The sequence below is a fragment of the Amphiprion ocellaris genome, chromosome 5 (assembly GCF_022539595.1).
Source record: "Amphiprion ocellaris isolate individual 3 ecotype Okinawa chromosome 5, ASM2253959v1, whole genome shotgun sequence".
In the NCBI taxonomy this organism is placed as follows: Eukaryota; Metazoa; Chordata; class Actinopteri; family Pomacentridae; genus Amphiprion; species Amphiprion ocellaris.
In genome coordinates, this window is record NC_072770.1 from 21,110,667 (window position 1) to 21,123,716 (window position 13,050).

General features: G+C 42.7%; 1 long non-coding RNA gene across 1 annotated transcript; it reads left to right on the forward strand.

Moving 5' to 3' along the window:
* The first annotated feature begins 2,740 nt into the window (after positions 1-2,740).
* Positions 2,741-6,200, forward strand: LOC129348916 (uncharacterized). Its single transcript, XR_008601670.1, has 2 exons — positions 2,741-3,374; positions 5,674-6,200. It is a non-coding gene; the product is annotated as an uncharacterized LOC129348916 (long non-coding RNA).
* The last annotated feature ends 6,850 nt before the right edge of the window (positions 6,201-13,050 follow it).

Sequence of the window (13,050 nt, forward strand, 5' to 3'; positions counted from 1 at the left end):
ACATCTTACTTCCTAAAATGTTTGCGCCCGGAAGCTTCAGCAGAGTGACCTGGTGGTTGGACATGCGCAGTGAACTTTGACTCGGACAACTTTAGTTCATTTACTCCGAAGACATTTTTGTTTTAAAAAAAATAAAAATAAAATTAAAGCTGCAAGCAGCGTTGGACGGGTCCTCGCATCCGAGTGGCCCGGCTTGCCCGCGCATATCCACCAGGAGGCGCTGTAACTGAGAGAGTAAAGTTTCAGGCAGATTGGACCATGTAGAGGCTACTTCCACAGCACTTCCTCTTTCATGGCGAGAAATCGAATTTCGCCGCGCCGCCACAGACACGCCCCTTGACGACGAGTCACCATTTTCTCTGGGAATCATCATCAATGTGTTCTGGCATATGTCACCACATTTGAGGTGAATCTGATCAACGTGCTAAGAATAGTACATCAAAGTGTAAAAAATGTCAATTTCCTGCTACCACAAGGTGGCGCTATGACTGTCAATGTACATGACCACATGGATGTCGTCAGGGCTGGACCCAGATCACACATGTAAAATTTCAGGCAGATTGGAGCATGTACAGCTGAGTTAGACACCACTTCCTGTTTCATGGCGAAGGATCAATATTTCTGGGGGTCGCCATGGCCACGCCCTTTGACTTTTGCAGAGCATTTTGATAACTTTTCATCAGGAGGCAGTCTTGCATATGCTGGCCCAATTTGACGTCTCTCGGACTTACCCCGCTGAATTATTAATCTCATCATACTTCACAGCTAATTCAAGATGGCCGACTTCCTGTTGGGTTTAGGGCGTGGTCATGATTGACTTTTTCGTGGGTCCTGATGTGCTGCATATGCATACACATTTTTGTAGCTGTGGATGAAACACGCTGCCAGTTGGCCTAATGACAACTTTTTGCAACTTTGTAGGGGGCGCTATGGAGCGATTTTGCCAGACACATGTGCAACTCCCACAAAAAATCAAATTTTTCGCCGGTCCTAATGTGCATGCCAAGTCTCACGTGTTTTGGGGTATGATAAGGCCGCCAAAAATGCAATTCAAAAGTTCGCCAAAGAATAATAATAAATAATTCCTTGCATTCCAATAGGGTCTTCGCACCAGTCGGTGCTCGGACCCTAACTAGAAACACTGACTTTAACAGTTAAATGCAAGTCAACTCAAATCAACTCAACTTTATTTCTAAAGCGCTTTAAAACAGCAGCCGCTGAAACAGAGTGCTGTACAATAAACAACGAAATAAAACATTAAAACAATAAATAAAACATACACATATTAAGACAGCAGCACAATAAAACAGAAGCAGAGTCTCATGCTGTGTTAAAAGCCAGTGATTAAAAATAGGTTTTAAGTTTGGTTTTCAAAACCGCCAGTGAGGGAGCCTCTCTGATGTGCATAGGGAGATTATTCCACAATCTGGGAGCAGCAACAGAGAAGGCTCTATCTCCTCTGAGCTTCCTCCTAGACCTCGGAACCTCCAGAAGCAGCTGAACAGCTGATCTGAGGGTTGGTGAGGAGGGATGAGGATGGATGAGGATGGATGAGGATGGAGCAGCTCAGAGAGGTAGGGAGGGGCCAGACCATTTAAGGCTTTAAGAACAAATAAAAGAACCTTCAAAGCAACCCTAAAGCGCACGGGGAGCCAATGGAGGGAGGCTAAAACAGGCGTAATGTGCTCATATTTTGGAGGGCAGCAGCAGCATTCTGAGCCAACTGGAGACGCGCTAGAGCAGACTGGCTAAGAACAAGAACCGCATCATCCCCAGAGTCGTTTGCCAGGAGAACATCATTAAAAACCCGTAGCAGTGCTGACTCCGTGCTATGCAGAGTCTGAAAACCAGACTGAAAAACCTCCAGTACGTTGTGCTCATCTAAAGAGGACTTCAGCTGGGCATGAACAACTGTCTCTAAAATTCTGGAAAGAAAGGGCAGCTTGGAGATTGTTCTGAAGTTAGATAAAACTGTGGTGTCGAGGCCAGGTTTCTTCAGCAGTGTTTGGACTGCAGCGTGTTTAAAACTAGTGGGGGACCAGGCCAGTGGACAGACAGCTGTTAATGACGGTTAAAACTGACTGCCCAATACATGGAAAAACCTCTTTTAAAAAGCGAGGCGGGATGGAGTCGTGAGGGACCCTTTATGTGGCCGACAGTGTCTATGAAAAACGACAGAGTAACGGGCTGAAATTTATGGAGCCCAGCCCGGCAGCAGACAGAGGCAGAGGGGTCGACGGCAGGAGCTGAGATCAGAGCCCTTGTACTAACAACTTTATCAATAAAAAACTCCTGAAAGTTGACGCACAGTTCGATGGATGCTTCCTGGCAAACCGGCTTGGGAGCATTTAAAACTGAGTCAGTGGTATTAAATAAAACTCGAGGGTTGTGGCGGTTTGACTCAATGACTCCAGCTAAGTGAGCCCTTTTGGCTTCCTTAACCACAGTCTGATAGTCTCTCCAGCGGTCTTTTAAAATTAAAAACGACACTTGCAGCTTGTCCTTCTTCCAGCTGCGCTCAGCTCTACCACACTCCCTCCTCACTGCTCCAGTTGCGTCGTTGAACCAGGGCTCCAGTTTTGCTCTACGATGTGCAGTCTTTAAAGGAGCCACGGAGTTCAGAACACCTTGACAGAATCGAATGGAACCATGAGCTGAGTTCCTCTGTATCCATAGAGGATAAACTAGAGGGGACGCAGAGCTGATTAAAAGCAGCGGAGAAGCGACCGGCAGAGAGAGTTCAAAAACCCGACAGTACCGAGCAGGAGCGCTGGATTTAAGACCAGCACACGGAAAGCTGACATTAAAAATCACAGGCTTATGATCAGAGAATACGTTATCACCGATCTCAATATTCGACACAGACAATCCATAAGACAGAACCAGGTCTAACGTGTGTCCGTGTTCATGTGTGGGACCCGACACACACTGAACCACATTAAAAGAGGCAATAAGACTTAGAAAGTCCTTCACCAGCCGCTTATCGGGACAGCACACACGAATATTAAAATGCACAATATTTCTCCTGTCTGGATTAAATTTCAGAAATACAGTTTAGATTTACTAAATATTCCAGGAATTCTTGCTCTCAGTTTGACCATAGAAATGAACTTGTTGTTGAGGCAGTTTGTGTTTGAGTTTTTCTGCCTCGAGCTTCATCACCAGTGATGTTCAGGACTCATTCTTGTATTTTACACTCTCTGATGTTTTCTTTTCTTCATGTCTAGTGTGTGAATCATTTCTGGTTTGTCTCTTCAGTGTCTCATGTGGCCCTGCAGCTTCTCCTCCTCCACCTCCTCCTGAAGCCTTCATCTTCTTCATCATCAGCTGCTCAGTGACTCTGTTGGACGTCTCACCGTGTGGCAGCAGCTCAGGTCAGTGGTGAAGATCCTCTTTATCAGCTCCACACCCACAGACGTAGTGAACGCAGCGTCTGTTGTTGTGCTAATAAGAAGCTGCAGCTGAGCAGCAGCAGCTCTGTTCACTCCAGCCTCAGTCACACATGGAGTCAGAGCAACACTCTGTCAGAGCTGATTCCTCAATGTTAGATCTGATTAATCTCTCTCTAGTAACAGGTTATGTACCACAGGCTTTTAAGGTTGCTGTAATCAAACCTTTACTTAAAAAGCCCACTCTAGATCCAGATGTTTTAGCCAACTATAGACCAGTTTCCAACCTCCCATTTCTCTCCAAAATTCTGGAAAGAACAGTTGCAAATCAATTATGTGAACATTTACAAAGGAATAGCTTGTTTGAAGAGTTTCAGTCAGGTTTCAGAGTGCATCATAGCACAGAAACAGCTCTGGTGAAAGTTACTAATGACCTTCTCATAGCGTCAGATAATGGACTGGTCTCTATACTTATTTTATTGGACCTTAGTGAAGCATTCGATACAATCGACCACAAACTTTTATTACAGCGACTAGAACATTCTATTGGCATTAAAGGGACAGCACTGGACTGGTTTAAATCCTACTTATCAGACAGGTTCCAGTTTGTGCATGTCAACAATGACTCTTCTGAGCATACTAGGGTTAATCATGGAGTTCCTCAGGGTTCTGTCTTAGGACCAATACTGTTCACATTATACATGCTTCCCTTAGGCAACATTATTAGGAAGCACTGTATTAATTTCCATTGTTATGCTGACGACACTCAATTGTATTTATCTATGAAGCCAAATGAAACTAATCAGCTAGCTAGACTGCAAGATTGTCTTAAGGACATAAAGACCTGGATGACCTATAATTTCTTACTACTAAATTCAGACAAGACTGAAGTCATTGTATTTGGCCCCAAACATCTTAGAGAATTGCTTTCAAAGCATATAGTTACTCTGGATGGCATTACATTGGCCTCCAGTACTACTGTGAGGAACCTCGGTGTTATCTTTGACCAGGACATGTCCTTTAACTCGCACATAAAACAAATCTGTAGGACTTCCTTTTTCCACCTGAGAAATATTGTGAAAATCAGGAACATCCTGTCTCAGAGTGATGCAGAAAAACTAGTCCATGCATTTGTTACTTCTAGGCTTGACTACTGTAATTCCTTATTATCAGGTTGTCCCAATAGCTCTCTGAAATATCTACAGCTGATCCAAAATGCTGCAGCCAGAGTACTGACGGGAGTTAGCAAGAGAGATCATATTTCTCCTATATTGGTTTCTCTTCATTGGCTTCCTGTTAAATCTAGAATAGAATTCAAAATCCTTCTTCTGACATATAAAGCTCTTAACAACCAATCTCCATCATATCTTAAAGACCTGATAGTACCATATTATCCTAGCAGAACTCTTCGCTCTCAGACTGCAGGCTTACTTGTTGTTCCTAGAATCTCTAAAAGTAGAATGGGAGGCAGAGCCTTCAGTTATCAGGTGCCTCTCCTGTGGAACCAGCTCCCAGTTTGGGTTCGGGAGGCGGACACCCTCTCTATTTTTAAGACCAGGCTTAAACCTTCCTTTTCGACAAAGCTTATAGTTAGGGCTGACTGGGGGACCCTGACGGGGTATGCTGGTGTTTTCATTTGCACAACTGACTTCCCCTCTTGACGTCCCTTTAGTTTGCCCCTAGTTATGCTGCTATAGGCCTAGACTGCTGGGGAACCTCTCTTGATGCACTGAGCCCTTCTCTAACTACCTATGTATTTACTACATATACCATTATTGCATTACATTCACTCTGTTTCTTTCTGTGTCCTTTCTCCGAGTGTCCCTGGTCCCAGAGCTGGATGCTGGATGCTTCAGATGTGTGGCTGTGTTTTATGGTCCTTGTGTCCCACCCCCCACCTCTCTATCTCTACCCCTCTATCTCTACCTCTACCCCTCTATCTCTACCTTTCTACCTCTTCTGTCCCTCTCAACCCGCCCGGCCAGCAGGCAGATGGGTCCCCCCACATTAGAGCCGGGTTCTGCTCGAGGTTTTTTTTCCCTGTTAAAAGGGTGTTTTCCTTGCCACTGTCACCTTTTGGCTTGCTCTGGGGGTCAGGCATATGGGTTCTGTAAAGCGTCTCGAGACAATTTGACTGTAATTGGCGCTATATAAATAAAATTGAATTGAAAATTGAATTGAACTGAGAGCTCTCAGCAGTTTTCTACCCATTTAAGAACAGGACAAACCGAACAAGCTGTTGTATCGATTTGTCCACGATTTCCTCTCATGTGTCCATTTTAAGGAGTTTGCAGTCAACCAAGGCCGACTCAGAATCACTCCCACCGGGAAGATCTGTGAAGGAAGGTCCACCCGGCTGGTCCAGAAGCTCCGGTCCAGCAGAGCAGCGTCAGGATGGAGACGTAACCGGGTGAGTTAACTAGAGAGGCGACACATTCACATAGAAAATCCAACAATTCCTTCTGTTTTTACAGTTTGTGACTCTGGTAAATGGTGTCATTTTTCAAAGCTGGTGGGTTTTGGGCTTCACAGATTGAACCTAAATGCTTTTCTTAAACAAACTGCTGAGCTGCTGCACAGTGAAATGTTTGAGTGGAGCTCAGGATGAAAGCATCAGAGCTGTTTTACATGTTTTTATGTTCAGCTAATATCATTTCCTCTGGACAATGTTTGTGGTGTTAGAAGTGGACGTTTGTAGGGAGTTTTCAGTTGTGATACTTTAATGCATAAATATTTGCAGTGGTGGTTTCACTGCAAGCATCTACTGATGTCACCAGTGAAGTAAATAAAAACAGCATTTGTTGAACTTTACGCCTCTCAGTGTCTGCAGTTAGTTTAGCTGAATCAATGCAAAGATATTTCTATTTTTCTACATGACAGGAATGTCAGTGAAATCCAAATGCTAAGAATAAACAAGTGATCTGCCTGGTCACAGATCCCACTTTAATCCAAAATAAAGACTTTGCAAGGAAATGAACTTGAAATATGAGCCACCAGTAAAAGTTGTGATCAGACAGAAGGGCCTGTATTTTGTCTTTGGAGAAGTTTAACATGTAAGTTTGTGCAGCTGATCAGTGGTGAGGCCTGTGGATGACTGGAGATGTGTGTGGACACTTAGACGAAGCAGCAAATGTGTTGAAAATGAGTTGTCTTCTCAGAGTCTTGAAGATGTTTTGTCAGAGCTAAGAAAGAAGTAAGAGATCCTGCAGGTGATTGTTGAGTGGTGTTGAGGAATTTGAATGTAGAGGAATAGCAAAGAGATTTTGAAGATATTTAAGCCATAAGTTGTATTTTATTTGTTTGCTGTTCTCTCCCATTTGTAGTGAAGAGAAGTGATTTGACATGAAGAATGTGATTTGTGTGGCTTTGAAATTGTGTTAAAATGTAAAAATGAGTGATGAGGAGAAGTGTGACTTTTTAGTATTGTTTTTTAGCGTGTTCTTTAAAAGTTGTAGGTAGATTATGTTCTTTTTTTGATTTTGTGGATTGTTTTTTTTTTCTTTCAGTGTTGATGTCACCGCCTTGACGAATAGAAGAAAAGCCTGTATTTGGGTATGTAGGACCGGTAGTCCAGAGGTAGTGATGGTGGTTTGGAACCTGGAGAGTGCAGGTTCAATCCCCCACTCTGCTCAAGCTTTTTTTTCACATTTGGGCAAAATTCGCCAAAAATCTTCTTGAAAGACAGTTAAGAATAAGAATTAAGAATAAAAACTTTACGCTCTTTACGCTCTTTACGCTCTTTACGCTCTTTACGCTCTTTACGCTCTTTACGCTCTTTACGCTCTTTACGCTCTTTACGCTCTTTACGCTCTTTACGCTCTTTACGCTCTTTACGCTCTTTACGCTCTTTACGCTCTTTACGCTCTTTACGCTCTTTACGCTCTTTACGCTCTTTACGCTCTTTACGCTCTTTACGCTCTTTACGCTCTTTACCTTTTTCGGGCAACTTCTTGGTTCTGCAGGAACCACCCTTCAACTCCAATCCACTGACACTCCACACCACAGACCACAACCTTTCCACTCCGCTATCATCCTCCGCAAGGTTCCCAGTGGGGATTCGAACCGTGACCCTCCACATGACAGACACACAACCTATGTGTGAGCTATCTTTCACACAAGCTCCTTCATGGACTTTGTTGTAATGATGGTTGAAAGAGGTTGTCATACAGCCAAAGTATGTATATATTGTAAATAAAGCTGCTGTAACAATGTAAATTTCCCCTGGAGTGGGGAGAAATAAAGAACTTTATCTTATCTTTATCTTATCTTATAAAGTGTCAAAAGAGCCCTGGGCTGGATTCGAACCAAAAACCTCCTGGATGAGAGGCAGATAACTTACCACTGCGCTATCCTTCCTACTAGGTGCAACTGTTAGTTTTCATAAATGATGGTACACAAAACTATTAAGGAGGTGAAGATAATAAAGGTACTAAGGTTGATTTCAACCGGGCACCTTCAACATGCCAGGCAAAAAACTTACCTCTACACCACCTGTCCTACAAGATGTTGCTCTAACTTTGCTTAAATGATGCTAGCAATTAGTACTGGAGCATCCAAAGGACACATAAAAAGTGTGAGTGGGGATTTGAACCATGGACCTTCAACATGTGAGGCACAGAACTTACCTCTGCACCACATTTCCTACAAGGTGTTGTTGTAAATTGGCTTAAATGATGGCATCAATCAGTACTGGAGCAATCAAAGGACAAATAAAAGGTGTGAGTGGAGATTTGAATCATGTGAGTTACAGAACTTACATTGCAGGTTTGTTTCTGAGACTGAATACACCCAATCTCATCTGATCTGCCAAGCTAAGCAGGGTTGGGCCTGGTTAGTATTTGGATGTGAGACTACCTGGGAATACCAGCTGCTGTAAGCTTTTTACTTCTCATCACAACCTGAACAAGACACTGCTGGTCATTCACTAGAGACAGCTATCAACTAAAACCTCTTGGTTTCTTTATTATACACTCTATGAGGTGGATAAGCTGCAGCTCATGCTGATTTATTGCTGGTTCTGGTTGGAGCCAAAGAACAAAGACGTCACCTGTTGGAGCAGCTGATGTCCTGCAGCCTCTTCACCACAGAAAGCCTCTGACAGCTTCAATTCTTTACACTCTGACTGCAAGACACCAATCACATAGGAACATATACATGTGTGGAACAAAGAGCTGAACTGACACTCAACATGTGTTTGACCATTTATTGATAAAGACATTCAAACATGTCTAGAGATAGAACACCAACGCACGGTGTAAGAAAAGTCAGAACAGACTTCACCTGCTCATGAAACTGAGGTCCTTCGGGGTGCAGGGAGCAATTCTGAGGACCTTTTATGGTTGTGTGGTGGTATCAGCCATCCTGTATGGAGTGATCTGCTGGAGCAGCAGCATCACAGCTGCAGACAGGAAGAGACTAAAGAAACCGGTTAAAAAAGCAAGCTCTGTCCTGGGCTGGTGTTAGACAGGAGGATGATGACAAAGCTGTTGTCTATCATGGAGGACATCTCCCACCCCCTGCAGGAAACAGGACCATCACCGGCAGCTCCTTCAGGGACAGACTGCTTCACCCACGATGTTTGAAGGAGGTCCTTCCTTCCTGCAGCAGTCAGACTGTGTTCAATCAAACCTGCTCCCAGTAGTTCAGATCACCCATGAAGTAACTGCAATAAAATGTAAATAAGTCAATATGTGCAATTTCACAAGGTTTTTTTTTTTTTTTACAAGCATTTCTATTTATTCTCTAAGGAGAAAGCATCTATTTATATCTGTGCACTGAGTGCTGCTTTTCTTTTTACTTTTTTTCCTATCTGCTACTGCCACACTGAAAATTTCCCCACTGCAGAATCTACCTATCCATCCATCTATCTATGGTCCATCTACCTCCCTACCTATCTATCCATCCATCCATCCATCCATCCATCCATCTCTCTCACAGGTGTGGGGGTTGATTCACCTGTTCTCAATCACCTTAATCCACAAAGGCCCGGTTCTTCATTCTTCCGCTCTCTGCCAGACCAGAGACTTTGAAACCAGAACCTTTCTCCTACAATTAGTCTGGTTTCCCCTTTTTGTTTTCACCTTGGTTCAGTTATCCTTTCTGTGTTGGTTTTAGTTTCATTCGTTAAATAAACTCCTTGTAATCTTTGACCTGTGTCTGCAGATGTCCTGTGACACCAATGATCCCATCTGATATTTAGCATGTTTTCAATTATTGGTCCCATTTCTTAAAAAAAAAAAAAAAAAAAAAAAAAAAAAAGCCCCCTGAAATCTGATCAGATAAATGAATGTGAAACTACTTTGGGTCTGCTGCAGCTGCCTCCCTCTGATCTTGTTCCTGCCCACAGCACAATCTGATCAGTGAAACACTGAAGGACAACTTCAGCATGTAAAACATAAATAAGCAAAGGCTGCAACTCGTGATTATTTTAATTTTAACTTAACTTTATGTGCTGTTCAAAAACTTTATTTTTTCTGCAAATGTGTAGTGATTCCAAATCTTGGTTATTGATCTCCTTGATTACAAAAAAAATCTGTATCGACCCAGAAAAAAAACAAACATGTCAGGCACCCTATGATGTTAACTGTTTGCCTGAATGTTTTTGTTTAAAATCCTCAGTAATAACCTTTGACTGGTTGCTCTTAACCCTGTAAAACTCACTGCTGCAAAAATACAACATCAGCTTATTTTTTAATTACTATTTTCTATTATATATATCTGAAATAAACCCTAATCTGGGGTCTGACAGCAGCGTGAGGTCAAAGAAGCTGCCATCAGCTGCTGCACTTCTGTCCGTCCAGCAGATGGAGCCATGAAGCTGCAGTGAAGTGAAGAGCAGCACAAGGCAACCACCACTTCCATCCACTGACGCATTCAATTTGACTGACGCTAATGTTTTATTGACTTCCAACCACTAAACCAATAAAAGCTGCAAGCAGCGTTGGACGGGTCCTCGCATCCGAGCGGCCCGACTGGCCCACGCATATCCACCAGGAGGCGCTGCAACTGAGAGAGTAAAGTTTCAGGCAGATTGGAGCATGTACAGGCTGGTTACACAGCACTTCCTGTTTCATGGCGAGAAATCCAAAATGGCCGCCAAGTGGCACAAAGATGTGATTAGGGCTGGACTCTGATCATACATGTAAAATTTCAGACAAATTGGAGCATGTACAGGCTAGTAAGACAGCACTTCCTGTTTAATGGCGAGGAATCCAAAATGGCCACCAAGTGCCACAAAGATGTGATTAGGGCCGGACTCTGATCATACATGTAAAATTTCAGACAAATTGGAGCATGTACAGGCTAGTTAGACATGACTTCCTGTTTCATGGCGAAAAATTCAAAATGGCCGCCAGGTGGTGCTATGACAGTGAGGCTATATCGACCTATGGATGTGATTAGGGCTGGACTCTGATCACACATGTAAAGTTTGAGGCAGATTGATGCATGTCCAGGCTAGTTAGACAGCACTTCCTGTTTCATGGCGAGACATCCAAAATGGCTGCATTCTGCTGGTCACCATGGCCACACCGTCAGAGTATTTTGATAACCTTTGATCAACCATGACTGGTGTCCATCCTGACCAAATTTGAGCTCTCTCGTGGTTACGGTGTTTGAGTTAATAGCTTTTTAAAATGTCCAAAAATGACAAAATGTCCAAAATATGAATCATATTTCAAAATGGCCGCATTCCGTGGCTCGCCATTTCCACGCCTTCAGACTTTTGCGGAGCGTTTTGATAACTTTTGATCACCCGTGATTGGAGTACATCCTGGCCAAATTTCAGCTCTCTTGGAGTTACGCTGTTTGAGTTTATAGATTTTAAAAAATGTCCAAAAATGACACAAAATTGTCCAAAACATGACTCATAATTCAAAATGGCCGACTTCCTGTTGCATTATGGGTAATGATGCAAGAGGCTTTTTTGTGCGTCTTGATGAGTTACATATGTGTGCCGAATTTCAGAAGTCTAGGTCGAACGCTGTCCGGGGGCTGAATTTTCGTAATTTTCTAGGGGGCGCTATTGAGCCATTTTGGCACGCACGCGTGCCATTCCCCTAAAATATCAAATTTTTCGCCAGTCCTGATGTGTGTGGCGATTTTCATGCGTTTTCGTGTATGTTTAGGGCGTCAAAAATGCGTTTTCCCCGTCCGTAGAAAAAAGTATAATAATAATAATAATAATAATAATAATAATAATAATAATAATAATAATAATTCCTAGGGTTTCAATAGGTTCCTCGCACCACTTCGTGGTACTCGGACCCTAATAATAATAATTCTTAGGGTTTCAATAGGTTCCTCGCACCACTTCGTGGTGCTCGGACCCTAATAATTCCTAGGGTTTCAATAGGTTCCTCGCACCACTTCGTGGTGCTCGGACCCTAATTATAACAAATATTGTAATTTAAAATCTGCATTAATGTAAGTATTTTGATTTAAAAAGAACAGCAACTATAATTTTTATGAGGAATTTTATGGTGACTAGTGTTATTTTTAGAACATGTGGGGGGGGGGGGGGGGGGGGGGGCAAGTCACATGGTCCCTGCGGGCAACCGGGCGCCCGCGGGCACCGTGTTGGCTACCCCTGATCTAGAGCATGAAAGAAATACTTACAAACCTGCAATAACTAAATATGCTCCCAGCATTCACATATTATCATTTAAAGGTTCCACATTATACCCCCTTTTCACAAGTTAAAGTAGGTCTTGCATGTCCCCAGAGTGGTTATGTGAAGATTAATCTCAAAACAGAGCACAGACTGTTCAATGTACCAAATTTATAATACTTCTGGTTTTCACCATGCTTCCATTCAGGCTGTTTCATTGTCTGTAGCTTTAAATCTGAATGAGCCACTGTGGCCTTTAAGGAAGAGGACTGCAGAACCTCCTCTTTATGCATCTAGATGTACAGTAGGTAGCAAAGGGGATCCCAGAGGAGGAGGAGCCAGTTGCTGGCGGTGGTTATCCCGTTCTGACATCACAACAGGCTGCAAACCTGAGGGGCTCATTCAGAGACACATTTTCTGGTCTATGGAGAAAGGAGAGAAACGAAAGGATCGTCTTTTCTTATATTTGGTGGTTTTCTAGACACACGGGGGATATATATTTCCGTTAAAAAAAACAAACAATGATTTTGCATAATATGGTCCTTTAAGTTGATATAAGGAGAAAACTGCCTGCTGCAGAGAAAAAATTAAAACTGTGTGCTACAAGACAAACAGCTGAAACTTGCTATACCTCTGTAAAACCAGAGTGACTGGGGATTTATGTGACAATTCTCTGATACAGTCACAGAAACACAATGTGACTAAACTGTCATCTTGTTTTCATATTGATTTTTTCTCTCATAAAATAGAAATACCCATCAATGCACATTAACATAACAGTTTTCAGACACCATGTTCCAATAATCTCCATATTTTTTCAACAAATATGTCAGTTATTTTGCTGTAAATCTTTTCTGGCAAAGGTAATAAATGCAAAGATAACTTGGAGCTGTGTATTTTGCTGGAGACACTATCATTACTGGCAGCAACCTAAAATGCCAGATATACATTTACCAATATTTTTCGTACAATTACGCATTAGCATAAACCTTCTCTTTTTTCTTCTTCTTTTTTTTTTAACCCCCCAACCTGGATTCTCTCATCTTGGGCTAC